The sequence below is a fragment of the Aedes albopictus genome, chromosome 2, assembly GCF_035046485.1.
Source record: "Aedes albopictus strain Foshan chromosome 2, AalbF5, whole genome shotgun sequence".
Classification (NCBI taxonomy): domain Eukaryota; kingdom Metazoa; phylum Arthropoda; class Insecta; order Diptera; family Culicidae; genus Aedes; species Aedes albopictus.
In genome coordinates, this window is record NC_085137.1 from 323,047,867 (window position 1) to 323,075,473 (window position 27,607).

Genomic DNA, 27,607 nt, shown 5'->3' on the forward strand with positions numbered 1-27,607 from the left:
AATAGTAAAGTAAATAGTAATAGTAAAGTTTAGTAGTAAAGTAAAGTTTTGATAAATACCTTTGCAGTTCAAATTGGCTTCTTTAGCGATATTCTGAATCTGCATGCCAAACTGAGCCGAAATTCAAATTTTCATTAATTTTAGTTTCCGGGACCCTATTTAAAAATCAATTTCAAGTTTGTATGGGAGCGATTTGTCGAATCACCCCTTGTCTCATTTTGTACTGGGCGGAGCTGTCAAGCAGTTACCCAGCTGTCAAAAAATGATCAGAAAATCTCTTTGAAGTTGATTTCTAGTACCGAAATAAAGTTCTAAAAATCTGATAAAATATAGTGGCTCAGAAAACGGTGCTCTTGCGTATAAAATAGAAAATCAATAAACTTTCCAAATTTTAAAAACACAAATAAGGTAGTTGTAATTTCGCACCCTTCAATTCAAATTTTGGCGATTTTCTGATGAAAACGAAGCAAATCGTTTTTATCAAATGTGCAATTTGATTATTTTCAACCTAATGTTTGTGAAAAGTACTTCTAAAAAAAAAATATGAGAGACGAACCAGCCAAGGGCTGAAAGTCTCTCAAATAAAGATAAATCAATCAATCAATCAACTTCTAAAAATATGAAAAATATTACAAGTAACTTTTGATACAGACGATGGTACGTCAAAACATGTAATGGGTTAACGTCAAGATATTAAACATAATGTTAAAAAAACGTTCACATTATTTCTTGGCACACCCAGTATTTTATTGATTTATATCTGATATATTTCAATTGCTCCCCAGTTGCAAGTGAATTACCCAAAAAGGTGTTAATCTGCTATCGGGCGAATCAAAGCTTCTCCTGGTATTTTCCGATACTGTGTCCGAAGTTGAAAAGTCAAACAACAACAAATATAAATACATGAAAAAAAAATCTACTCTGTGTTTTGATGCATATCTTGAACTGTTTTATATTTCCTCTCTCCTATTCCTAGCGCTGCATAACTTGAATATTGCCTCGAAAAAAAACTTCAAACAGTTAATTTTAAAGTAACTTTATCAGAAATTGCCTGGCCATCTGATAGTTAACATTATGAATTCAAAATCATCAAAATTTATTCTGTTTGGTAAGCACAATGCTCGAGCATGTTGTAAAATATTTCCGGAAAATACGCAATGCATTAAAAATTACTGCGAGCATCTTAATTGTATTTTTTTTATTTATTTTTCTCGTATTATAGGCAAAATAATAAGTTTTTGCCATGTATTTAAAACACCTTTCCCACTATTGCCCACGAGGGTTTCCACCCTCAAGAGATAGTTAAAAGTCTAATCTTTCACCTACCGACTGAGCCATCTGCGCCATTTTGCGCCGCAAATAGTTACTTAAGGTGAAAGTACACCTTAAAATATGATAAATTTGCCTATAACTTTTTTATTTCAAGATATAATGACTTAACATCTCTGGAAGAAATGTGTATTTTGACATCCTGAACAAGTTTGTAGAAGGTCACAAAACTGTAGGATTTTATCTGTTAAAGCTACACTGAAAAAACTAGTTTTAGGGGTACTTCGCACAAAACGCTTCATATCTCGAAAACCGTAAGAGGTGGAGCTTTGACATGTTCTACGAAATTTTTTCTCTTATTATAAGCTACAACTTTGCTGAAGACTTCAAACAAGTAAAAAATTTTTTTGAAAAAATAAAAATTTTATCTCACTTCTAGGGGGATTCATCATTAATTACATTTTATCAGAAGACGCCTTTTGACATGCACAAAAACTTTGTAGAACACGCCAAACCTCTAGAACCAACCTAAAAAAAGTTATTTAATTTTGATCGCAAAATCATCGATTTCGAACACTGTGCTATGATGATCTTGACGTCGTGGCTTGTGCGTCGTGGTCGTACTCGCGTTCCAGCTGCGCGTAAAATGCGTCCTTGTCATCATCAGTACTTCCGGAGTGTGGGCTGTGCACGTTTATTATGCTGAAGTTGAAGAATCGGCCCTTGATCCTCAACCTGCACATTCTTTCGTCGATCGGCCACCAACCGATCACGCGCCTCTGCATATCACCCATCACGATGAAAGCTGTTCCCAGCTCGCGTGTGTTGCCGCAGCTCTGGTAAATGGTATGATTACCTCTAAACGTTCGCACCATGGATCCTGTCCAACACACCTCCTGCAGCGCTACGATGCCGAACCCGCGGTCCTTCAGTAGATCGGCGAGTATGCGGGTGCTCCCAATGAAGTTGAGAGATCGGCAGTTCCACGTACCGAGTTTCCAGTCGCAAGTCCTTTTTGTTCGCTGGGGTCGTTGCCGTTGGTCTCGGTTCGTATTATTCTGTTGCTGATTTCCGTTACAATGGTTTTTTACGGCTGGCTCGTAGGGTCTGACACCAACCCCCTACTTTCCGGAGGACCATAGTGCACAGTTGAGCTTAGAGTCCTTCCCTGGCACTCGGACGTAGATCAGCCGCCCCTAACATGGGGATCAGATGCTGTTGTGAGCCGCTCCTCCTGGAGAACAGACGCTCAGGTTTGCCGAAGCAAACCCCCCCCTTCCCTGTCAGCCTACGACCAAAGGTCCCTTCGGGGTTGGTTACCCGATCTTCCCTAAGGTTGCTCATAGTTTCCGGCCGGTACCGCGTGGAGGTAGGGATAGGAGTTGCTGGGCAGAGGCTAGTGGATCACAATGGGATCTGAATTGCGCAGCATACCCAGCCTTTACCGTGCCGTACTTTTTGAGTTATTTTAGGATTAAAATCCTCCAAACCGCGAATAACGCCTTAAGGTAGGCAATGGCTTAAGGAATTGATAGATTTTTTTTAATAAATCGCATATTTTATTTAAAAAGAACGTTTTCATAATAGTTATGTTTATTAAATCCAATTCTAATATATTATATTGAAATAATACAGTTATGTCGAACCTCATATTGTATACAGTATTCATGCCAAGCGTGAATGTTTGACAACGTATCCCATTGCGTTACGAAACACAGTTGGTCGGGATTTTGCTAAACCGAACCATTTTTTGAAAAATTGAGTTTTCTTAACCATTGGATAAAGAATAAGATGATCTTCCTTCCGTATAAAAATCCAGTAATTCTGACAGCTCTTCCTGGAGTTAATTCAAAATTTCTATTTAGCAGAACATTCAAAAAATAAAACTGCGTTCAACTAGAGTGAACTGTAAACCATTCTATCGAATCAGCTAAATATTTTAGTTTTGATAGTCTGATGATGAATATTTCAAGTTCTCCTCATCGCCGTAAGATTTCTAACTTTTTACCAACTCATAGTAACAATCTGTGATAGAATTGAACTTCCCATGTTTTTGACTCTTATTGCCTTAACTGGCTATAACTTAAAAATGGTCAAACTTATCACAATTTTTTGGCCCTTTTTTGAAAGAATATTGAATTTTCTATCAAATGACTTCTTTGAATCGATTGGTTTAGTTAAATAACTACACTGAGGATACTGCTCGTATGTTTTCCATAGTTTACATCTTATGAATCAGTTATTTTTATTGTTGTCATCATTTCATAGTTCTCGTATGCTTTTCATACTTTGAAATGCGAAATCCATAATACTTGTCGTATGAAAAATCTCATAAGAAGCATCGTATAAAATCATAAGATGTGTTATGAAACACCATTGCTAAAAAACAACAAAACATTTATTGGCTTCTAACCACTTCAACTTCCGAAGCGTCGATGGGCGTATGAGTAAAGCACGCACTCGCCAACCTTGACGTTCCTGGTTCGATTTCAGGTTGCGTTTTTTTTAATTTGTGCAAAATATTTCATAAAAATATGTATGATAGTCATACGACATAGTTTCAGTTTTTATACTTTATCGGTATGATTTTCATACGTGAGTCTTATGAAATTAATACAGTAACAGTATGTCAATAATAGTTGGCGCTTCGAATCCAAAATCATAGTTCGTAACTATGATTTTCGCAAGAAATTCTTGTGGCAAAAAAAACATAGTTGATTCGTATGATTTTCGGAGTTGCAGTATCCTCAGTGATATGTTTTCTAGAGCAAATACCTCAAAATTAGTGTGTTTTTATTTGTTTTTGTCAATTATCTTTGAAAGTTGTGGCCCTCGTTCCACTCTACAATTCGTTCTTTGACACCAAACGTCTATCGCTTATCGTTTTCTTGCAATTTCGATTTAAACATCGCATTTCGGATCATAAATTTGCAACTGTCAAGGTAAGCACTTTTTTGCGCACTGTGCCGCACATTTAAATCGAAATTGCAAGAAAACAATAAGAGCTAGACGTTTGGTGTCAAAGAACGAATTGTAGAGTGGAACAGGGGCCACAACTTTGCCGAAGAAAGAATTTTAATTTATTACGCATGTTTCAAAGATAATTGACAAAAACAAATTAAAACACACTACTTTTGAGCTATTTGTTCTAGAAAGCATAGTTATTTAACTAAACCAATCGATTCAAAGAAGTCATTTGATAGAAAATCCAATAATCTTTCAAAAAAGGGCCAACAAATTGTGATAAGTTTGACCATTTTCAAGTTATAGTCAGTTATGGCAATAAGAGTCAAAAACATGGAAAGTTCAATAACCACGTAACGGTTGAGATTTGACCATATGCGTAGAAGAATTTTTGCACCATTTATGGTCCTATATCACCCTTTAACAAGTTTGCACTCACGAACCTAACACCCTGTATAAATTTTTGTCTTGGTGCATTTTTATTGTCAAATTTCAACCTATCTATAACTTTTGAATCAATAGTTACCATCGCACTTTTTTCAATAGTTTTTAAAAATTGAAATGTTTTGTAGTTCGTCACAGAAAAGTGGAAACAACCGGTTGTGTAAGATTGACACTTTTTGGATTTTCCTCGAAAAAATGTAATTTTTTTATATCAATGTCAATCAATTTTAGTGTTGATATCCAAAAATTTTCCACTTCTTTTCTCAAGGTATCTCTTATCAGATATATTAGAGCCTTAGATTGAAGGAAGAACGCATTTAGTAATTTTTGTGTGGTATTGCAAATTTGACTTATTTTCCTCTATATGGGTAACAATTTTAATCCGGTATAACTAAATTCACCGTGAGAAAATAGTACATTTTATAACGTTGTATTAAGTATTAATATATTGTTGATAAACGTTAAAAAAAATCATTCAATTCGGTTACCTGATTTCCGAGATATGACAGCTTAAAAATTAGTTTTACCCGAAAAAATAGTGTTTTACCCGAACGGTTCTAACTTCGCGAAAAATTAATCAATCGAGCCCAAATTTCTACCAAAGATGCACATATAATAGGTAGACAAACAGTCAAAATTTCGGATTTTTTGAAACACTCTATGAAAAGTTACAGCATGTTGAATTTTTTTGTGAGAGAAAAAAAGTTGCCTATCCCAAACATTTTCCATCCCCTGTACAACGTCTGTTTTACTGTGCAGATAATTTATGGTTTTCCACAAGACGTGCAGCGGACTCGACTGATACAGAAAAGTGATGAAGCTTTTGCCGCCCATCGTAGCCGACGTTTCGCTGCCAACCAAATGCGGAACTCAAAACTTGATGCGATGCATCGGGAAAACTGATGGTTGTTTCTTTGCAGGATGGGTTGGCACACAAGGACTGGAAGAATGAAAAACTACACGGAACCGCCAAACTACCCAAAATTGAGTTCTTTTGACGCAATCCCATAGTTCGGCCCAATAAGCCAAATTTGAGTAAATCGATTAAACTCACACTAGGTAAATTGCCTTCACATCCAGCAAAAACATTTACTTAAGAGTAGGTAAATTCAACCCAAGACCCCCCCTCATTCAACCCAAATTTCAGTAAACCTGCATTTACCCAAAATTGGCTTATTGGGCTCAAGGACCCCCGTTGGGTAGATGCATCTCTGTTTGTTTTTGACAACATCGGTGAGGGAAAGAGGAAAAACAACCCAATTTTGGGTAACTAGTTTATTCGATATACTCAGCTTTGGGTAAAATCAACCCAAAAATTAGGTAGTTTGATTTCTCCGTGTATGCAGCTCTGCGGTACGCTCTACTGCCAACTGATTGCATATTCAATGAACTGGAACAGTTTTTTTTTCTTTCTATAGCATGGAAGCACACTCATCATGAAAATGCGGGGAAATTTTGATCAAATTGGGGTTAACGGGTGTGTGCAATGTGTCGTCATAGTGAAATTCGATAAAGGTTGAATCACACAACAGAGAGCAATGACGATTTTTAACGCTTAAATGCCAAGAACGGTGAATTCTAAATGTAGAATTTATAACTTGATACTATAAAGTGGTAGCGCCTTCCAATACACACATAGCACACATAGCGAAATTCTTTAATAAAATTGTTTCAAAATTTTACATAAGGGAGGGATCAAAGATGAACGTTTGTTCTCTGTGATATAGTTACAACATCCTAGGGTTCAGCTTTGTAGAATGAACATTTCCGATAGAAACAATTACCAAGACGATCACGTGTCACTCCGTAATCAAAGTCTCATTACATGGTGTTCATTGCCTACGAAAAAGCTTTCGACCGTCTCAAACACGCCCTTAGGTGCAAGGGTGAGCCTGAGGAATCATCGGCCTTATTCAAATACAGTATGGGACATTTTCGTGCAGAGTACCGCATAACGGTGTCTTGTCCGACCCCATCCGGGTCGTCGTTGGAGTATGGGAAGGATACCAGCACCGCAGCAGTTCCTACACGCAACCAGAGAATGGCAGATTCTAATACAATGCGGTATGGAACATATACAAATATTGTATTAAGGCTTTGCAAATACAAAAATTTGTAGGTGGCAGTATACCAAAAATTGTATTTATTGACTTCTGGAAAAGTAAAATTTTATATGTGTGCGTGTGCTCTCGAGGGCCCATATAGCCGAGGCGGTAAACGCACGGGTATTCAGCATGACCATGCTGAGGGTGACGGGTTCGATTCCCGGTCGGTCCAGGATCTTTTCGTAAAGGAAATTTCCTTGACTTCCTTGGGCATAGAGTATCTTCGTGCCTGCCACACGATATACGCATGCAAAATGGTCATTGGCAGAGGAAGCTCTCAGTTAATAACTGTGGAAGTGCTCATAGAACACTAAGCTGAGAAGCAGGCTTTGTCCCAGTGAGGACGTTACGCCAAGAAAAGGAGAGAGGAGGAGCGTGTGCTCTCTGTCGCCCTGGTTTCTTGTTATTTGTTCTATTTTTAGACTGCTCATGGCAGCAGCGGCGGCATCAATTACCAAAACATGTTTATCAAGATATACGGGCGGTGGCGGGAATCGAACCGAGACTCTATCGTGGTGATACATAGTACCCAGCGCTCTAACCAGCACGGCTACAACTGCACATGGGAAGACGAGAAGCTGAAAGCCATAATTAGCAACACAAACGTGGCTTGGTGATGGAAGTGATACAGCCGCCACACTGCACAATGAGTCCAGAGACGTATTTACGAAGACAAAACTGTCTAAGCTTAAACTTAAAGTTTTTAGACACATATTGTGTTTTAGAAAGTTTCTTTTTAATTGTTGACCCTATTCCCCGTTATTGTTATGTTAAGGTGGTTTATCTGGTTCAAAACTGTGCTTTCTAATACTTTTATTTACGATTTCATGATGGATGGTGGTGACGGTTCGTTTAATTGGAAATTCCAGAGGTCAAGCAAATTTTAAACTTCATATATCTCAGGACTCACACCACTTAGGGCCTGTCCATAAACTACGTAGACTCTTAAGGGGGCGGGGGGGGGTGTCTGGCAAAAGTCTACGATCCATACAAATTTCGAAAATTTTGTATGAACAAAAGTCTACGGAGGGGGGTCTGAGATTTTCCAAAATGAGTCTACGTAGTTTATGGACAGGCCCTAAAGCTGGTGTCTTCGGCAATGTTATTCAGTTAGTCAAAGGCATACAGTTAATGGTTCACTTGTTTCGAAATTTCGTCGATAGGCGGCGCTAGTTACACATTTACAATGTTGATTTTTTTTCGTGAAGTAATCAACAAGCTGTAAATTTGTTTTCTTTGAACGTGACTTAGTCAAGTCAAAGATTTTTCAAAGAGCTATTATGTATTAGTCATAAATGTGCGACAATTAATTTCATTGGGGTGCCAGTTCGCGCGCGTTGCTTCGGTAGTTCGATTTTTCTTTTTCTATTCCGAAGTGAGCATTTCGACGGCGGCGGACCCAGCCTGCATCAGTGTGCTATAGAATTTCATCCGGGAGTCAGTTCGCGCGCGTTGCTTCGGTGGTTCGATTTTTCCATTTTGTATTCCGGGATTTGACTGTGCTCATCTTCGTACGGGACGGTTTACAGTGATTTTGAAGCAAAATGAAAAAGCCGCTTTTTTTCATTCGGGCCGGCTGCGTCGTCGTCGTCGCCGATTTGACTATGCTCATCTTCGTACGGGGCGGTTTAGTGTGATTTTGGTGGCGAAGTGAAGAGGCCGCTTTTTTTTCATTCGGACCGGCCGCGTCGTCGTCGTCGTCAATTTGAATGTGCACATCGTCGTACCCGTGTATAGTTGTAGCGGTTCAGTGTGATTTCGGAGAAGAGGCCAGTTAGTGGAAGATGCTGCAGCACATACGCACTGGACACTTCGAAGGATGTTTATTGGTGAGCTCTTTCCATTTTATCATAATAATTAATGCTATAGGATGTATAAAATTCTGCTCTGGTTTTTGTGTATTTATCTAACTAATATTGACAAGTTCGTCACGTCATGTGCCGGCGCTAGTTTTCAATGCACATTCAGTTGATAATAAATATTTTTCTTTTATTTTTCGCATTTACACACAAATTTGAATGGTTCGTCATCTTCGGTGTCGACATTTGTAATATTTTAGTCAAAATGAATAAATGTTTTGACTCAAGTAAAGGTTGCATGAATCAAATCACTTACCAAAGTGAATCCAAATCATGTGACTCTCCCCTCCCCACTAACAAAAACTCCTTCCCGTGACAGCCGTGGAGAAGATGAGGTGATCTCGGTCTCTAGTAGCAACGTACGTCACACTAACATTCCTTTCCTTCCTCGATGACCGTAAGGACGTGGCCGGCGCCGTTATTGACTAATAAAGTCTGGAACTCTCGAACTGTGCACATTGAGAGCGGTAGCTGTTGGAGTGAAGTAGCACAGACAAACAGACGTAACACTCTGATAATTCCCATCGTACATCGATTTAACGACCTTTTTCAAAATTGGATAGGTGGCCAACTGCCCACCCGTGGCGCTCCCATCGTTTTTGTTCGAGTTTGACGTTTGCTCACTACCGCCACCTAGTTGATGGTCGGCCAAACTTAGTCCTTTTAGCATTGGGCGAATATGTTTCCGAGACTATGATTTGAATCGAAAATTGTTCGAAGTGTTACGTCTGTTTGTCTGTGGAAGTAGTGTCAGCCCCCTGGTCACTGTAGTAGTATTAGTCCTCGACAGTTGTGTAAATGTAGATGTGAATGTAAATGAGTTTATGTAGTGCATCGCGCCACTTGGGCGGTGGCTTCTATATTCGTCTGTTTGCCACTATAACTCAGTCAATTTTAAACCAATTGACTTGAAATGTTGTACACGGGTAGATACTATACCTATCTCACCACATTCCAAAAGTTGTTTCAATTGGTTCAAATTGGACTGAGTTATAGTGGAAAACAGACGAATATAGAAGCCACCGCCCAAGTGGCGCAATTCCCTATAAGTATTCGACGAGGCTTTAAGCCGATATGCAATGTTTTGACCATGAATGTTTATATTGATATTGTAGTCCGTACTAGCTCGTTGAGCAATAAACACGATAGAAAAACGCAGGACTGTGGGTTTGATTTATTGCACCACACAACCCCGGGAAAGTACGTGTCGGGTCAATCGGTTCGGGAGTGTAACCGTGTCTGTAGTTCCTGGGTTTCCAACAGTAGCTACTCCCAAGCTCCGTTTGTTGGTTCCTTGTGCAATTTCGATTGTTCTGGTCAATCACGGAGTAGCAACTACGACTTGTACGGTCATCTATGCTCATCTCTCTCTCTCTTCTTGGCGCAACGTCCTCATTGGGACAAAGCCGGCTTCTCAGCTTAGTGTTCTATGAGCAATTCCACAGTTATTAACTGAGAGCTTCCTCTGCCAATGACCATTTTGCATGCGTATATCGTGTGGCAGGCACGAAGATACTCTATGTCCAAGAAAGTCAAGGAAATTTCCTTTACGAAAAGATCCTGGACCGACCAGGAATCGAACCCGTCACCCTCAGCATGGTCATGCTGAATACCCGTGCGTTTACCGCCTCGGCTATATGGGCCCTATCTATGCTCATGCTCATGCTCAATGTGCGACAATTAATTTCATTCGGTTCACTTAATCCACAGATATAGGAATTTTACGAAGAACACTCAAATATGAATTACTTTACTAGAGTTGCTCCAACTTCATGCAAAGTTATCCAATCGAACTCAAATTTGTACCGTTGTGCAATTGGCAGGTAAAATTTGAGAATTTTTGGTGTAGTTTAGAAAAAGTTACAGCTTGCTGAATATATTCGAAATAATGAATAAAAGTTGTATGCTTCAATTAATTTGCAACTAGCGCCGTTTACTGATAGAACTTTGAACTAATCAAAGCTAATCAACTGAGAGGCCTTAACCAACCTAACAACATCACCGAAGACATCAACTTTCTGAGTGATCAGAGTCCTGAGATATGTAGAATATAAAATTTGTTTGCTCACTAGCGCCACCTTGTGGTGGAATTTTGAATCAAACGGCCCTTCATTTGTTATTTCTTGACCAGCCAAATAATATTGCCGAAGACACCAACTCTCTAAGTAATCAGGATCATGAGATAATTGGTATAAACATTTCATCAGTGTTATGTATGTTTGTCTCTGGCATGACAGATATCACAGACAGCAAGACGTAGCACTTGCGAAATTTCCATACCGTGTATCTTAGCACCATGATCACTTAAATATTCGGCGTATTTGGCAAAGTTGTTAAGTCAGCCAAGGTCTTACTGGTGATGGGCCTTTTGGTTCAAAATTCCACCACTGGGTAGCGCTGAAGATAAATCTTTTTTTTCCATATATCTCAGGACTCTGATTACTTAGAAAGTTGTAGAGTGTAGAGAAAATTCTTAAATTATATCTGCTAATTGAACAACTAATTAGCTATAAATGATACAAATTTGAGCTCGATTGGATAGTTTTACATGAAGTTAGAGCGACTCTAGTAAAATGTTTCATATTTGAGTGTTCTTCGTTAAACTGCTATATCTCATGAATGAAATGAAATTTTGCACTTTTATGACTAATACATAACTCTTTGAAAAACCTTTGACTTGACTTAAATGCGTTCAAAGAAAACAAAATTACAGCTTTTTGTTTACTTTACGAAAAAAATCATTCATTTGTATAATTTTGCAAATGTGTAACTAGAGCTTCCTAGTGGCGAAATTTTGAAAAAAGTGGACCATTAACTGTAAACCCTTGAACTACCAAACAACATTGTCGAAGACACCTACTTTGTAAGTGACCAGAGTTCTGAGATATATGAAATTTAAAATTTGCTTGACCTCTAGCGTCGCCTAGTGGTATATACAAAAGTAGCTAAGTTTTATAAATTGCCTAAAACATTTTTAACAAGTTGTAACCTTCCATAAAGTCCACTAAAACTAATCAAATTTTGATAACTTGTTCCTCATTGATTTAAATATAATTGGTACTAGTTTTGGCTTGATTGATTAACACTACACGAAATTAGAGCCCTTCTAGTAGAATACCTATTATTTGACTTCCATTTATCAAATTATTGTACCTTAGGAATAAGCGAACCGAATTGAATTAAATTTTGAAAGTTTAGGACCAATGTATTGGTCTTCATGTACCGTTGGACTCGACTAAAATATGTCCAAAGGGAAAACAAGTTACAATTTATTGAAAACCTTTCGAAAAGTTCTAATCATTTGAATGTTTTTTTTTTTTGCAAATTTGTTACAACTTTTTAGAACATTTTGAAATTGTATAGAGAATAATCAATCAGCAGAATTTTGGATAAGCCACACAATAATACAAAAAAATGACGGAACTTAGCAAAAACATTTTTGTCTTCGTAAATACGCAGCAGCAAACTGTAAATTGGAACCACTTTTAGCAAGCTCGTCTGCCATTTCATTCCCTTCAATGCCACAGTGACCTGGAACCCAGTATAAGTTTACTGAATTCCCTTGGCATAGCCTGCGCATTGAAAGAATGCATTCCCAGACAAGCTTTGAAGTATGTACATTTGTGAGCGCACAATGCTTTTAGTGCAGCTTGACTAGGTGAGAAATACAAATATTTGCATATCTGTATTTTCTTTCAAGGCAGATATTTGCGCATTTCATAATAGCACGAATCTCTGCTTGAAACACTTTCAAGGCAGATATTTGCGCATTTCATAATAGCACGAATCTCTGCTTGAAACACCGTGGGATAGTGTCCCATCGCCACTGATATTTGTATTCCAGGGCCGTAGATTCCTGCTCCCGTTTTTATTCCAACTTATGAGCCATAGTCTTCAACAACACAGAAGAAAGACTAATTGTATGCTTTGGGATGCGTCTTGTCTCGCTTCCCCTTTTTTGGTATAAAGATAACTTTTACAACTCTCCATTTTGATGGAACGTAATTCAATCTTAAACTAGCCTTGAACATCTCAATTAGTGATGGAACCAACACCGCTTCTCCATTTTGAATCAGTGCTGGAAATATTCCATCAACTCCTGCAGATTTAAAAGGCTGCCCGGTCTTTTAAAAGCCGACGGCCGCTTCCGGGGTGGCTCAAGCGTTTTTTTTTATTTTATTAAAGGCTGTCCATAAACCACGTGGTCATTTTTTGGGAGATTCCGAACACCACCCACTCTCCCATGCGTTCATTTCTGTTCATACAAAAAAAATTGTGTGGACCGTGGTCTTTGCCCAACCCCCCAACATGACCACGTGTTTTATGGATGGCCCCTTACCAGGTTCTCAGGGTCGTTGTGGTGGTCTTGGAGATTTCCTGGGCTATTGGTGTGGTGAAAAGGTGGACAAAGTGGAACGGGCAATGGAAAACAAGATTTCTGCAAGCAAAATTAATGCTACACAAATTTATTAATACAGAAACTGAAAACTTTGAGGTTAGGGGCTGTCCATAAACCACGTGGTAATTTTTTTGGGACTTTTCAATCCCCTCCCCCCCCCCCGCGTGGTCATTAGTCCATACAAAAATTTTTATTTGCCCATACAAAATGGTCATTGGCCGAACCCCCCCTCATGACCACGTGGTTTATGGACAGCCCCTTAGGTGTATGTGTATTGTAACGATATTACAAAAGTTGCATGTACATGATAGGTTTTGGGACGAGCTCACTGGTATGTTGCAGCCTTTGTTTCAGACACTTGTTTTTCATTTAAAAAAAAATAAAGAAAAATAAATAAAATAAATATAATTAAAATTTGAATAAATATTTAGATAAGTGTAAATAAAGCTTGTATTAAAAAATAAACAAGTAAATAATGTATGTATGTAAATGAAAACCAATAAATAATTAAACAAATAAATAAATAAATAAAGCATCCAGAATAATAAACAATTTTTCAATCGGAATAAATAATATGAATATACAATATTTCTGGCGTTCGATTTGAATAGGCCGTATGTTTGCTATGATTTATATGTTGATACGACCTATTCAAATCGAACGCCAGGTTTGATTAAAGAAACAATAACAATAACATGCTCTGAACCAATAGCTAGCTTTTCCACCATACAAGACATTATTACCCAAACGGTTGGTAACAGGTGGGTCGACCACACTCTTCGCAGGGACGGGAACGAAATCTGCAAGAAGACAAGAGATTGTACCCCAACAGGACATCGTAGCAGATGCGGCCCTAGAGGGTCATGGTGTTCCTGCACCACACCTGCACCAAAGAAATAAAGGAAGTCGACAGAAGTTTGACCGCCCAGCGCGGAGTTCTTTCAATTCGACCCTCTGCACCACCATGGGTACTTGGGAATAAAAATAAGTAGTATTCTTAGCAGTGGAGTAGCCAGAAATTGTCTCTAGGAGGGGTTTTCGACGGTCAATGATACCTTTATTGATTTGACACTTACATTTTGTATACAGTAATGTGCATTCGTAGTTTGAAAATAGCGGCGCAGCCGAAAAATTTGTTCGTCCCAAAGAGATTAATACTGTAAATTTGTTCCACAAATTTTGGCTGTGGGGGGGGGGTGTTATGCGCTAGCTTTTATTTTAACCCCAAAACCCCCTCCGTGGCTACGCCAGTGATATCGCAAAAATGCCAGTGTTCCAAATTTCAAGATAAATTTCCGGTAAGCAATGTTGACATGATACATAATGTTACTAAACTATCAATTTTGCGATTAAAGTGCACAACTTTTTTCACACGACACTGATAGCAAATTGAAGTCATTTGGTTTGAATTTGATAATGCAACAATCAATAGAGTTTACCGTTGAATTGCCCTCCCTGCAATAAACCATTTTTAAAATCGATTATCTCCACCTACAGGGACATCATACCATTCATGTTTCCCCTCATTGTGTTTCTTCCCTTACTAAATCCAAAACACGTTCACCTGCTGCTTGATGAGAGTTTAATAAGTTTTACTCGGCAGCGACGACGCTGGAAAAATATAATTTTGTTCTGATTGGCCATTGTAATCGAATCTGGGATATTGATTGAAAAATTATGATAAACCAAGCGGTAGGGCATGACCCATTTGTCCAAGAAGAAACATTTGCCATGACTTGCAACACAGAAAAACGTGGAACGGCGTATCCATTAAGCGAAAAGCAATTCCATGTGCATAATCCTTTGAATCCGGCTGAAGTCAACTTCAATTCTCGATTAAATACACAAAGATGCTTCCTCTATATCGACTTTTTGGAAAACTGCCGCATCACGTGCTAATGCATTTCCGGTTTCCTGCAGCGTGGTCTTTCGTTGCTGAAAAGACGTTGATTATGATGATGGGAGTCAACGGTTTCGAGAGTGCTGTTCTACTTACCAGAAGCGATGATTGCGCAGCTAATACAACGCTACCAGAGGGATGTAGGGAAGCCAGAATCTTCTTCTGATATCGTATAGCTTTTATTTTTTATTAAGTGTCGATTTGTGCTGTACAATGAAGTACTTTGTTGAGAAAACGAGCTTTCTCCTTAATCATTAATTCCTTAATCAGACATTCTCCAGTTAGCCTAGTGGTTAAGGATATGGATCGCCAATCCGGAGACGACAGGTTCGATTCCCGTTTCAGTCGGGAAAATTTTCTCGACCCCTGGGCATAGTGTATCATTGCACTTGCCTCATAATATACAAATTCATGCACGTATTGAAGTGAATTTAATAAAAAGCTAATGCTTTTTGTCTGAACATTTTTATATTTTGTTCTGGAAAAGTATTAGTATTCTATATTTTGGAAAAAAAAACAATCTAAGGCCCTCTGTGTCATCATATCCACAATTTTCCTCACAGGTGCTACAAAACAGAATTAAGCTGACTTACACCAAACTTAAACCAATCAGTAGAGTGAAAGAAATCATTGGTTGGCATAAATGGGCACTACGCACGAAAGCGTGAACATGTTTATGCAAATGTTAATTAAGTTGTTCGACTAAAACGTGTTAAGGACAAACGTCTTGAAATCCCGCTTCAATAGTGCATCAGAACTTCAGACGCACAAATCTCAAGAAGCAAGCTTCAAACAACAGTGCATTTCATTATTCTGTTCTTGCTCACTTGTAATTAGCTTAAAATAAGAAGATCAGATGCGCTGGTTTTGTTTACGAAGAGATTTGTGCCCTCGAAATCGTGAGTAGGTCCCAGAGTCGGCCATTGTGGCGGCCATATTGGGATTCTAACAAGTCTGTCCTTAAATGCCTTACCAGCGCCTGTTTACTTTGTCTTAGTTTCAAATTGGATTCATGTAGAAATAAAAGCCATGGGATGCGGTAGATATATTGTTGTAAATTCACTTAATTTTTTCTTGTTTCACTTGTTTTTTTTTTGTAAAGCTAAGAACCATTACTCTATTTATAAGGGACTCTAGACTGGACTACATGCCATTCAGTGCAACTATAAAATATCACCATAAGTAACAGTAAAGTAATACGCATTGCACGTTTGGTTGCGTGACTGCTCATGTGTTAATTATTATGCTTCGGAGAAATCAATCCTGCTGTAACAAGGCTTGTTAGACATGTACCACCAGAACCACACATATCATCGCCCTTCACGAAACTTCATGCTACTTTCGTCGGATCACAGTCTCCTGCTCTTGATACCCGCCCACAACGAACCATATCGTGAACATGAAAGCAAATTTGAACCTGCCAAAGCTTTTGCATCGATAGCCGTTGAAGCGAAACAAATTGTTCAATTAAATGCAAATCAGCAGTCATGTTCCACCAGATACATACATACGCTTTGATTTCCCGGATCAGTGCACATATTCTAGAAAAGCGGTGAAATTGACGTACGTGATGTGATGACGATTAGGCACGGCTGCCTCTGCAGAGGAGTTACACGGAGAAGTTTATGTCTGTATTAAACATGTGGATGGGGTTTCATGATATTGTCAATATTTGATGTAGCGATTTTCAAGAAAACGTATTTATTGTACTCTAAAAAACCAATGAAAAAGATGCAATACATCATCAAATAGTTGATTAGCAACGAACTACTGTCAAACCAACAATGAAAAGAAAACGTGAATTTGCTGCACCAGAGGTTCCCAAACTTTTTGCTACCGCGGCGCCCTTTGACATTTCCAAAAATGTCGCGGCGCACCAAAGTTTTTAACATTTTTTTTTAACTTTGGGCAATTATCACTTTACAGTGTACAAGACAAAATCGTGAATCACTTCTCTAATATCTTGTTTTCAGAATTCAATATTTGTAAAACTAAATATTTTTTTAAATTAATTTCTCAAAGATAGTTTAAATATTTGTAAGATTTCAAAAATCATGTTGATTTCATCATAGGAGTTTTAAAAATAAGAAGGAACTCAGATATAAAGGTAAAACAAGCTGCTGAATTTCAACAATTCAGCCAAAAATTCTAAAGCGTTTGCAATAATTAAAGAATTCTTATTGAATGAAAATGACTACACAGAACTCGACCAAAGCTTCAACTTTTTGCGGAAATTGCAAAGCAACACTTTTATTTATTTTAGAAAATTTTGGGACATATGAAGAAATTGTAAAGCTTTGTATTGAATTTATTTTCATCTGGATTGGCCATATATAACCCCATTGATGAAACTGAGCATAACAAACTTATTAAAGTTCAGCGAGCTTGCGGCTGTACTGATGAAACAGTCCGGTTTGAAAAGGTCAAAGCTAGCTCTTCACACTACCAGATCGGCAAACCTGCATGCCGCTAAGCTGTTCTGAAGACCTTGTAATTATTCTGAAAAGAACGTAAATAATGTTCTTGAAACTTGAAACTTTGGACAAGTTGTAGTAAAATCAAAAGCTAAACTGAAGCTAAAGAATTCCAAAAACAATTTCAAAAACATGAAATTTTAAATTGTGGTTTCGATTGATATGTTTGATACCAGAAAACCTATGGAACAATCGAAGAGTCTGGAAAAATAAAAAAAAATGTAAGCGACACTAGTATTACTAATAAAAAAAAATTAAAGGTGTTCCGCAATACAAATAAAGCGTTTGTTTTTTTTTTTTTTTGTTTCGTCACAAGAGCCAAAATCCTGCGACGCACCTGAAAAAGGTTCGCGGCGCACCAGGGCGCCGCGGCGCACAGTTTGGGAAGCACTGTGCTGCACAATTGAATTTCCGTGTAGAATCGGTTGTCTCATTGATCTGATGTTTCCTAATCGGCTAAATTGGCACGTATCGAAACTATCAACCAGCAATCGATTTATCATCATTAGGATTAGAATGGATACAAAACCATACAAGACCAAATAGCCGCAATTTCGCATTAAACATCCAGCAAAATATGGCAATCGACCCATGTGGATCTTTTTGTTCTCGTTCAAAACTATTTCATTGTGCATAAGTAATCCACCAATTTTACAGGGTTGTTGTCCTTTATTTCTATAACATATCTTGTCCACCGTATTCTTCGGCTATGCCCACCTTCTAGATATTAAGTTCGTCGTAAAGTGCAACGAGATGGTGATTTTTTCTTCGTCTTCATAGACCGTTCTCCTGGACACCGCCTCAGATCGTCCCTAGTACGCGTTGCTCGAAAAATCCGAATGCTTGAAGGCTCTACTCGAGTATGAAAATTGTGCATTTGGAGTGGAGTTGGTAACTCTAGTTTCTGTTGGCAAAAATCTGAGGTATACGAACAGCTCCATTACCTAAAAAGTATATCCATCTATCGTAACATGACATCACAGACGAGACCTGTCATGTTCGGCTTCGCTTACCAGCATGCACTTCGTTTTTGACGTTTTCAACAACACTTCGGCAATCGCTGCTTCGTGATTCAGGTAGGTGAATAGTTTTGCCACCGCAACGGTTCAAATGTTCTGGCGATGAGGTCCATGTCGTCCGCACCCACACTGACCAGATTTCGTAAAATGCATGCCCTGGCTGTTCCGTAACGCTTTTGAAGAGTCCGATTCACAATCAGTCACTTTGTAGCAGTCCTCGGAAAGATTGACTCACTGTTGAACTAGATAACTCACCAAAGCCCGTAGTCCATGATTATCCCTTTTTCTGTGCGGTCGATACTGTCGTTTGCCTTGAAGACGATGAACAGGTGTGCGGGGACCTGGTATTTACGGCATTTCTAGAGGATGGGCGGTGAAAATCTGGTCCGATGTCGAGCGGCCGTCAATGAACTTACTTTTATTTTCATTCCTGAGCGAGCATCCATGGTGGTGCAGAGGTCAAATTTCTGTCGAGTTCTTTGATTTCCTAGTTGAAGCTGCGCCACCATGAGCCTCTGGGACTGCTTCTGCTGCGATGTCCTGTTAGATTCCAATCTAACGCTTGCTTGCAGATTTCGTTCTCGCCCCTGCGTAGAGTGTAGCCGACCCACCATCACTTCTACTTCCGAGTTTCTGTTGCCTTTGGCTTTTGATTACATCGACGATGAAGCTACATGTTGGCTATCAAATTGTGAGGCCACTATGCACGAATTATATACCGCAGGCATCTATTGATGAAGACCTGCAGCCGTTGAGTGTTCTCTACTGATACACACCAAGTTTCATTGGCGTACAGCACCACAGATTCCACCTTTAAGTTGAAAATTCGGATTTTGGTGCGTTGACTAATCTAGCTGTTTTCCCATAGATTTCTTAAACTCGCAAAGGCAGCCCTCGCCTTCTTGATCCGTACACCTATGATGCTCTTGGTGTCGCCATATGGCTACCAAGATATTGGAAGCTTTCATCATTCTCCACTGATTGCCCAGCTACCGTAAAGCTGGAAGGGTTGACCGTGTTTACATCCAACGATCTGGTCTTGTTGACGTTGGTGGTAAAACCTGCCGCTGAGGAGCGATCGCCAAGATCATCTAGCTTACTCTGAGTGGGTCATCGTTTATATGGAAAAATGAAAAATTCAATGGTATCCCATCAGATCAAAGCTTTTTGGATCCCATTTCAAGACCCAAATAAGTGTGCAAAATTTGGGTACGATCGGTTATGTGTACGTTTTGCGCATCGCGTTTGAAGTTTGTATGGGGTTTTACATGGGAAAACACACTTTTTTGCATCTCTCTCATAACTTGCTCGAATTTTTCTAAAACAATGTAACCGATAAGGGGCTGTCCATAAACCACGTGGTCATAGGGGGGGTTCGGTCAATGACCATTTTGTATGGACAAATTAGAAAATTTGTATGGACAAATAATGACCACGCGGGAAGGGGGGGGGGGTGGTCGAAAAGTCCCAAAAAAATGACCACGTGGTTTATGGACAGCCCCTAAAGTGAAAACATAGCCTAGGGTGTCCTGAAAAACTTTGTCGAAGACCGCGAAGTGATCTCATGCTTATGAAAAAAGTTATAGCGTTGGCATTGCTTGGCGAAATAGTGTGATTTTGTTGCTATTGTTATTCCTTTACATGTTAAAACTTAAACACATGCATGCGGTTCGTTGGTTATAACTATTTTCACAAGCATCGGATGGCTTTGCGGTCTTTAACCAAGTTTTTCAGAACATCCTAGGCTATCATTTTACAGTATCGGTTAAAAAGTTTCAGACAAACTTTTTCAACTTATGACAAAAATGCAAAAATGTATGTTTTTCCATAAAAAATCCCATACAAATTTCAATTGCAATGCGCAAAGTGTAGACGCAACCGATCGTGCTCAAATTTTGCACCGCTGAGCAGGAGAGTCATAAACCAGTTCGAAGACATTTAGGTGCTCCATGGTAATGGATTGCCACAGCAATCCACGATTTGGTTCACGATCAATTGCACTTACCAGGATCTCGACGATTACAATGAGGTACAGTGGTGGTGATACATGCTTGCCTTATCCCAGCGACGACCCGGATGAGGTCGTCGTCGGACAGAACAACGTTTTGCAGTACTCTGCACGAAAATGCCCCGTACTGTGCTTCAAAAAGGCCGATATTTTTTTTTTCAAGGATAACCTTGTGCCTGAGCACTCCCCAAATTATATATATTTTCATGCTTGAGGCGGTCGAAAGCGTTTTCGTAATTAATGAACATTAGGTAGAGACACACTTGGAATTCATTGATTTGTATTTGCCCCAATATAATACGGAGCATGACAAAATGGTCCACACAGGATCCGGCACGGAATCCTGCTTGCTGCCGTCGTAGAGTTCCTTCAATCTTCTCCCATTGCCGATGATCCATATACACTAGGCGCCCCACAGCCCTTTGCCAAAATCAGGAAAAACCCCTCCCTTATCGCCTTTTCAGTGCATGAGCCTGCTATGGGGTCAGCTTTGAGCATCTCGGCTGATATGCGATCGACCCCCGGGGCTCTGTTCGATTTCATGCTACGGATGGCTGTTTCAATTCCATGCAATGATGGAGCTTCGGTGTCGACATGGGTAATGCGTCGAACTATTGGCATTTGAAAAAGGATTCCAAAGTGCTTGAACCAGCATTTCAGCTGGTCAGCCGAGTCGGTCAGTGTCTTCCGCGGATATCGTAGCATTCATCTTAGTCCCACGCTAGACATCGTAGAGAATGCGGCTTTCTCCCCTTCGTCAGCTAGGAAGTCCACCCACGCTCGTTTGTGGAAGCGTTTCATGTCTTCCTCGAGAGCCGAATAGCGCTGACGGGCTACGGTTCTTGCTCCTCGTGTCCCAAGTAGCACCTGCAACTAAAATGGAAATAATCATCGTTGCAAACATGTTGCAACTGAGTTTTCATGAAACAAACAAAATTGAAACCTATTAAAATCCTGTTGGTAATGCCAAACTGAGCTATAACATTTTTATAACAACTAGCAAAATGAAAACAAACATCATCATTAGTCGAAACTTGCGAAACCAATTTGTAACTGAAGTATAATATTATTGTTTCAACGAATCTTACACAGATCGAAAAAAGAGGGTAAAGTTCTGTGACATATGATGCACATAATTGGAGCGTGGGATATCACAGAAGTTTACATGACATATCATGTAAAAGTCATAAAATAGCATGTAAACTTCCATTATATGTCATGTTATTCAGCATGACTCTGAGTGTTTACATGACATATAACTCAAATTTACATGATATATCATGTAAACCATCATAACACTAAGTTTACATGACTAAACGTAAGTTTACATGACGTGTAAATCTCATTATTTTTATCTGTGTAGTTACAACCGTTTACAAACAAAATCAACCAAAACATTGATTCTGATTGTTATAAACATGTTGCACCTGAAACTTATTTAAAACATAACGAACAATTTTGACAGGAGAGGTTGAAGTTCCAAAATGTGCGGCAAAATGTTTTTTGTGATTATGAAAAATATAAAATGAACTATAAAAAACCAAAATGCTTCAAAAATTATGTACAAATAAAATGTAATTTTTTCTTCATAAATTTATCGACATATTCCAAATTTTATAAAGTTAAAGTGGTAAAATAGAAAAAAACAATCTGATTGGAAGTATAATAATTACTCAATAAAAAAAAAGCCTCATTTTCGCAGTACTGAACGACTGGTACCTACCACTGGGAATATATGGAGGTTTGAGAAATCGTACAAAAATATTAGGAGTTTCCCACGACAAATTTCACAATGGGTTTACATTTTTTACAATAAAAAAACGTGAAATTTTCCTTACGTAATAAATGGACAGCCTCTTGTCGACGTAAATGGGAAGTACACGTCCAAGTGCCTGCTTTTTTGGTTACTTATGTCCTACACGGAAAATTCAAACTACTTTATTTTGGGTAAATTTTACCCTAAAATGAGTATATCAATTTTTTAGGTTGTTTTTCCTCTCTCCCCCGCCGATGTTGTCGTAAATAAACGAAGATGTGTCTATCCAACGGGGGTCCTTGAGGCCATTAAGCCAATTTTGGATAAATGTAGATTTACCCAAATTTGGGTTGAATGAAGGGGGTCTTGGGTTGAATTTACCTACTCTAGAGTATATTTTTAGCTAGAGGTAGAGGCAATTTACCTTGCATAAGTTTAATTGATTCACGCAAATGTTGACTTATTGGGCCGAACTATGGGATTGCGTCAAAAGAATCCAATTTTGGGTAGTTTGGCGGTTCCGTGTGTACCGCGTGCAGCATTGTACTTTATCAATACGGATTCCCATAGACATGATTCAGCAAATAGTATCTTTCAAAATTCTAAAATTAATTTTCAGCATTTTATGGGTGCATTGAATAAGCTGCTGAAATGCACTCCGTCAAAGCAATATGGCGAGTTAATTTTTACCACAAAAGCCTAAATTTTCACCCGCAAAATGATAGGTAGACTGAGGCGCGTTGGGAATACGGAGCCAAAATGCGTGACTTACCGATAAATCTGGAGTGGCACACAAATTGACGTTCTCTGTCAGACTTTTTTGCGGTATATTTGTGCACATAATTATTGATCACTTGAACGAAACTTTGGGCGCATAGCCACTGCAGGTAACGAATGTGGGGACTAGCTGACTAGTTGTCGAACCGGTCACAGTTTGTAAGTCGACTATAAGTTGTATCGTGGTTATAAATCGATTGCTTATTAAAACCGTTTATATCACGAATGGATGTTTTATATTGGCTCCACCTCTTGCGCTTTTTTAGTTGTAATTTAGTCGTTAATATGACGATTGGTTCAAATGGCATAACTTTCAATGTAGTTGCATACAAATTACAGGAACTTATTAATGTCCAAGTGTGTTGCTTGGGGTTTGCGCTCTATCGCGGCTTTGGTGTTTTTTCGCTCCTCTATCTTCCTCCATCAGGTGACATTTGTGATCCACTGCTTTCTCAGAGTTGGTAGCTCACCCAACTTATTCTCGCTGGTGGCGATGAAGGCGTTCTTGATTGCGCTCTATTGATCTTCTACGCTTCCACCTTCCGGAATATTTGCAGCACGATTCTCCAACTCCTCGACGAAGGACCTTTACACCGCAGTGTCTTCCAGTGTGTAGACCCGGAGTACGATTTTTTCCAAAACTCTGCAAAAAGCTCTCCGTTCTTGCTCATTTCTTCGAGACCATGGCGTCCCATGATGTACTCATAGTCCGTGTTGTCGAAACCAACCTTCGCGTTGAAGTCGCCCATGAGGATCTTGATATCCTCTTTTGGAAACTTATCCACGACAACATTCAGCTGGCTGTCAAAGTTCACTTTGTGTTGCACTTCGACAGTATCATTGAACCACATGCACAAGTTTCTCAAATGAAGGAGCGTGCTGCCGTTTTTCTGCAAAGTGACGTAAGTGACATGAACAATTTTGGTTATTATTCATCAAACTCTTGATCGTCCACTATGTTTTCTTAAATAGATGCTAGATTAGAACTAGATATTGCATCCTTATATAGCAGACATACCTGCCACGGTGTTAGGGGCCGTTAATAAACCACGTAGACTTTTTGGGGGGAGGGGGGGTCTGACCAAAGTCTACGCTCCATTCAAATTTCAAATTGTTTGTATGGACAAAAGTCTACGAGGGGGGAGAGGTGGTAAGTCTGAGATGGCCAAATTTTGGTCTACAGCCCCTTATTTCAGAAGATATATACCAAAAGACGTTGAAATATGAAACGTCGCTTACATCACTTTGCAGAATTACGGCTGCGTGTCTCTGGAGCTGACCTACTGTACATTGGATAATGATAAGGTTTCGAGCCCGTGTTCTGAATCTGGCTACAATTATTAGTTTCACTCCCGTTCAAAAGTTTGGGGTCACCCCCTCAAAAACATGTCATTTTTTTGGGCCCATATCTCCGCCAATTTGCGTCCGATTTCAAAACCCTAGATTTCATTCAAAAGATAATAAGTCAAAGAAACTTTGAACATGATTTAAAAGAAACTTTTTCAAAAAAATTTGTATGTAAACTTAACCCAAAGTTGCCAAATTTTCTAAAAAATGAATATAAACTTACGGCAGTGTCGCTGAAAGTTGGGTCGACCAAATTTTAAGATGAGAGCGGTAATATGACCCATTTTCTATTAGCTTTCAACTGCTTTTTGCAGAACTTAGCTAAAAAATCTAGAAAAAAAAGTTATTAAGTAAGTTAATCCTTGATGTCATCGACCAAAAGTTTGGGGTCACCCCTCAATATGCTGTATCGGCCAAAAGTTTGGGGTCACTATCGTAAAACATGGAAAACGGATTTGTTGATATCTTCGTCATCTTTCATTCAATTTTAATTCTTCTTGGCTTATTTGAAACAAAATGAATGATACTTACTCCATAGACATTGAACCACAGATATTTGTTGAAATTTACATACTAAAACTTAACGTAAAGTTGCCTCATTTTTTGAAGCCTGGTGAAATGTGCTAACTTTACATAACATTTTTATATACAAAAATCGTTAAATACGTTAAGTTGAAGACATCAAACGTAAATTTAGTTAATTATCTTTGAAATGAGCCAAAAATAATTAAAATTGAACTATAGATGACGAAGATATCACCAAATCACTTTTCCATGTTTTACGAAAGTGACCCCAAACTTTTGGCCGATACATCATATTGAGGGGTGACCCCAAACTTTTGGTCGATGACATCAAGGATTAATTTACTTAATAACTTTTTTTCTAAATTTTTTAGCTAAGTTCTGTAAAAAGCAGTTGAAAGCTAATAGAAAATGGGTCATATTACCGCTCTCATCTTAAAATTTGGTCGACCCAACTTCCAGCGACACTGCCGTAAGTTTATATTCATTTTTTAGAAAATTTGGCAACTTTGGGTTAAGTTTACTACAAATTTTTTTGAAAAAGTTTCTTTTAAATCATGTTCAAAGTTTCTTTGACCTATAATCTTTTGAATGAAACCTAGGGTTTTGAAATCTGACGCAAATTGGCGGAGATATGGGCCTAAAAAAATGACATGTTTTTGAGGGGGTGACCCCAAACTTTTGAACGGGAGTGTATATCTTCTCATTCAAAGGATCCCACTTCATGAGCGCAGCGTGGGCGTGAGCAAACTTCCCGATGACGAAGAGCGCGTTCATCTCGTAGGCCAGAGTATAGCAAAATTTAATCCGATGTCAATATGTGTTCTCCAAAGCTCGGCCAACAGACTCCGCTCCGTCCTAGGATCCCAAGCTTTCAAACGGCATGCTTCATTGGCCAGTTGTGCCAGTTTACCCTGCTGGATTAGTATTAGTACATTCCAAGTTCCAATTCTTGCCCATTGTTGTGCGCTAAAAATAGTTGACGTTAAATCACTTCGCAATCTTTCCTTTTCGGTTTCGGTTTTTAGGGTTCCGTGGTTTGGGGTTCAAGGTGGAGCATTTCATACTCATCAAATGGATGCTGTTTGAGCTGCAACTCCTTGATCAACAGACGCTGAGGATGTACCTCCTCAATCTAGCTGACGTCAGAAGAACAATAGTGTCCACAACTTTTAGCTGGCGGTATTTGCCATCGATTACACGTGGAAGCATGTTAGGACCAGAGCTATGTTAACGCACCAAGTCATCTCACCATTTTGTAGCCCAGATCGTGTAGTTGCAGATCGTGCAGATGAAGCCAGCTTGATAACATCTCATCGAACTCATTCGTTTCATGTGATAGATGGAAAATGATCTGATATAGCGCTTTACATGTGGAATTCAAAATGGTGATCGCTCTGAAGTTCTCACATTCCAAATGGCTGCCATTCTTGTGAATGGAATTACTATTTCTTTCCACTCTTCAGGTACACTTCACTAAATAAGCAATAAAAGGTTTCAATTTATCTCATGTTAATCTGAACAATTTTCATTCTGCCTAATGATTCCTCCACCTATACTGTACTCAATAAACAGCAAATTAAAGTAAAACAGGGAAATTGAATTGATAAAATCATTAAAAATAAACTTGCACGTCTTGTTGCTATTATCCATCCGTTCGCATATAGAAAAGCGTGAGAAAACTAGTGCAAACTAACCAATTTGGAGTCAATAACAGTTTTCCCTACTTGTTTGTTCTCCTGCTTTTGGCTTTTTTTTCTTGTGGCAGCCAGAATCAGTGGCTCAACCGCACGATTCGAATGTTTTTCCTCAAATCGGTAAATACAAGTTCCATTTGCTCAAACGCCCTCGATTTATCCGCTCCCTCGTGTACAAAGCGCTTGATTTAAGCGAGTACAAGAGAAGTTGCTGATATCCAATTGATAGATTGAACTTTATAACTCATATGTTGGTAGGTAGCTAGTGCAATGCTGACAGACACGGGAAACCACAGCCATCCATGGGACCCCCACAATCACTCAATTCCATCCATCTCCCCACGACAACGACAAACACACTCGCCCAACTTTTTGCAACAACTTTCCAGACGGAGAAATCGGCGGGGTTGCACTGCATGGTTTTTAGCTGAAGGCAAAGAGGGAAGATGATGGTGTCCAATTGATCCCTGTAGTGGAAAAGTTATATTGTTTTCAAATGAACATTCAAGTCAAGCGGTATTACAACGAAGCAGAGTCAACTCTAGCGTGGATTTTTTGTTTAAAAAACTTCATCGTTATTCATATCTTTCCATTTTTTGTATCGAGTTTCCTATGTATAAAACTGAGGAATTCCACGGAGTCATGTCAGTCGATCCTGAGCGACCATTTCAAAAATATCTGAAACTTTGCACAGTTTTTCAATTTCATATAAATCGCCATTTTTTGATATTAAACCTTCATATTCACTCACGACTAACTTTTCAAAAGGGTGTATGCGAAAATAGTTCTAAAATATTCTAAAAGCTGTACAGCAAAAACGGATTGCTCGATTGTTATAAATTTTTCAGCAAAGTTAGATAACTAAATGATGATTCCTTAGAAAATATACACTGTAAAAAATTTCTTTTTCTACTTTGAAAAAATATGATATTTGTCACAAAAACTCAAATATCTCAAAACCCTATCTTTTTACCAACTTCAATTTTTTAGGGGAAATGGCCCATTATATCAGCTATCTACCATAAAATTTTGGTGATGGTAAACTGATAAACAAAAAAGTTATGACA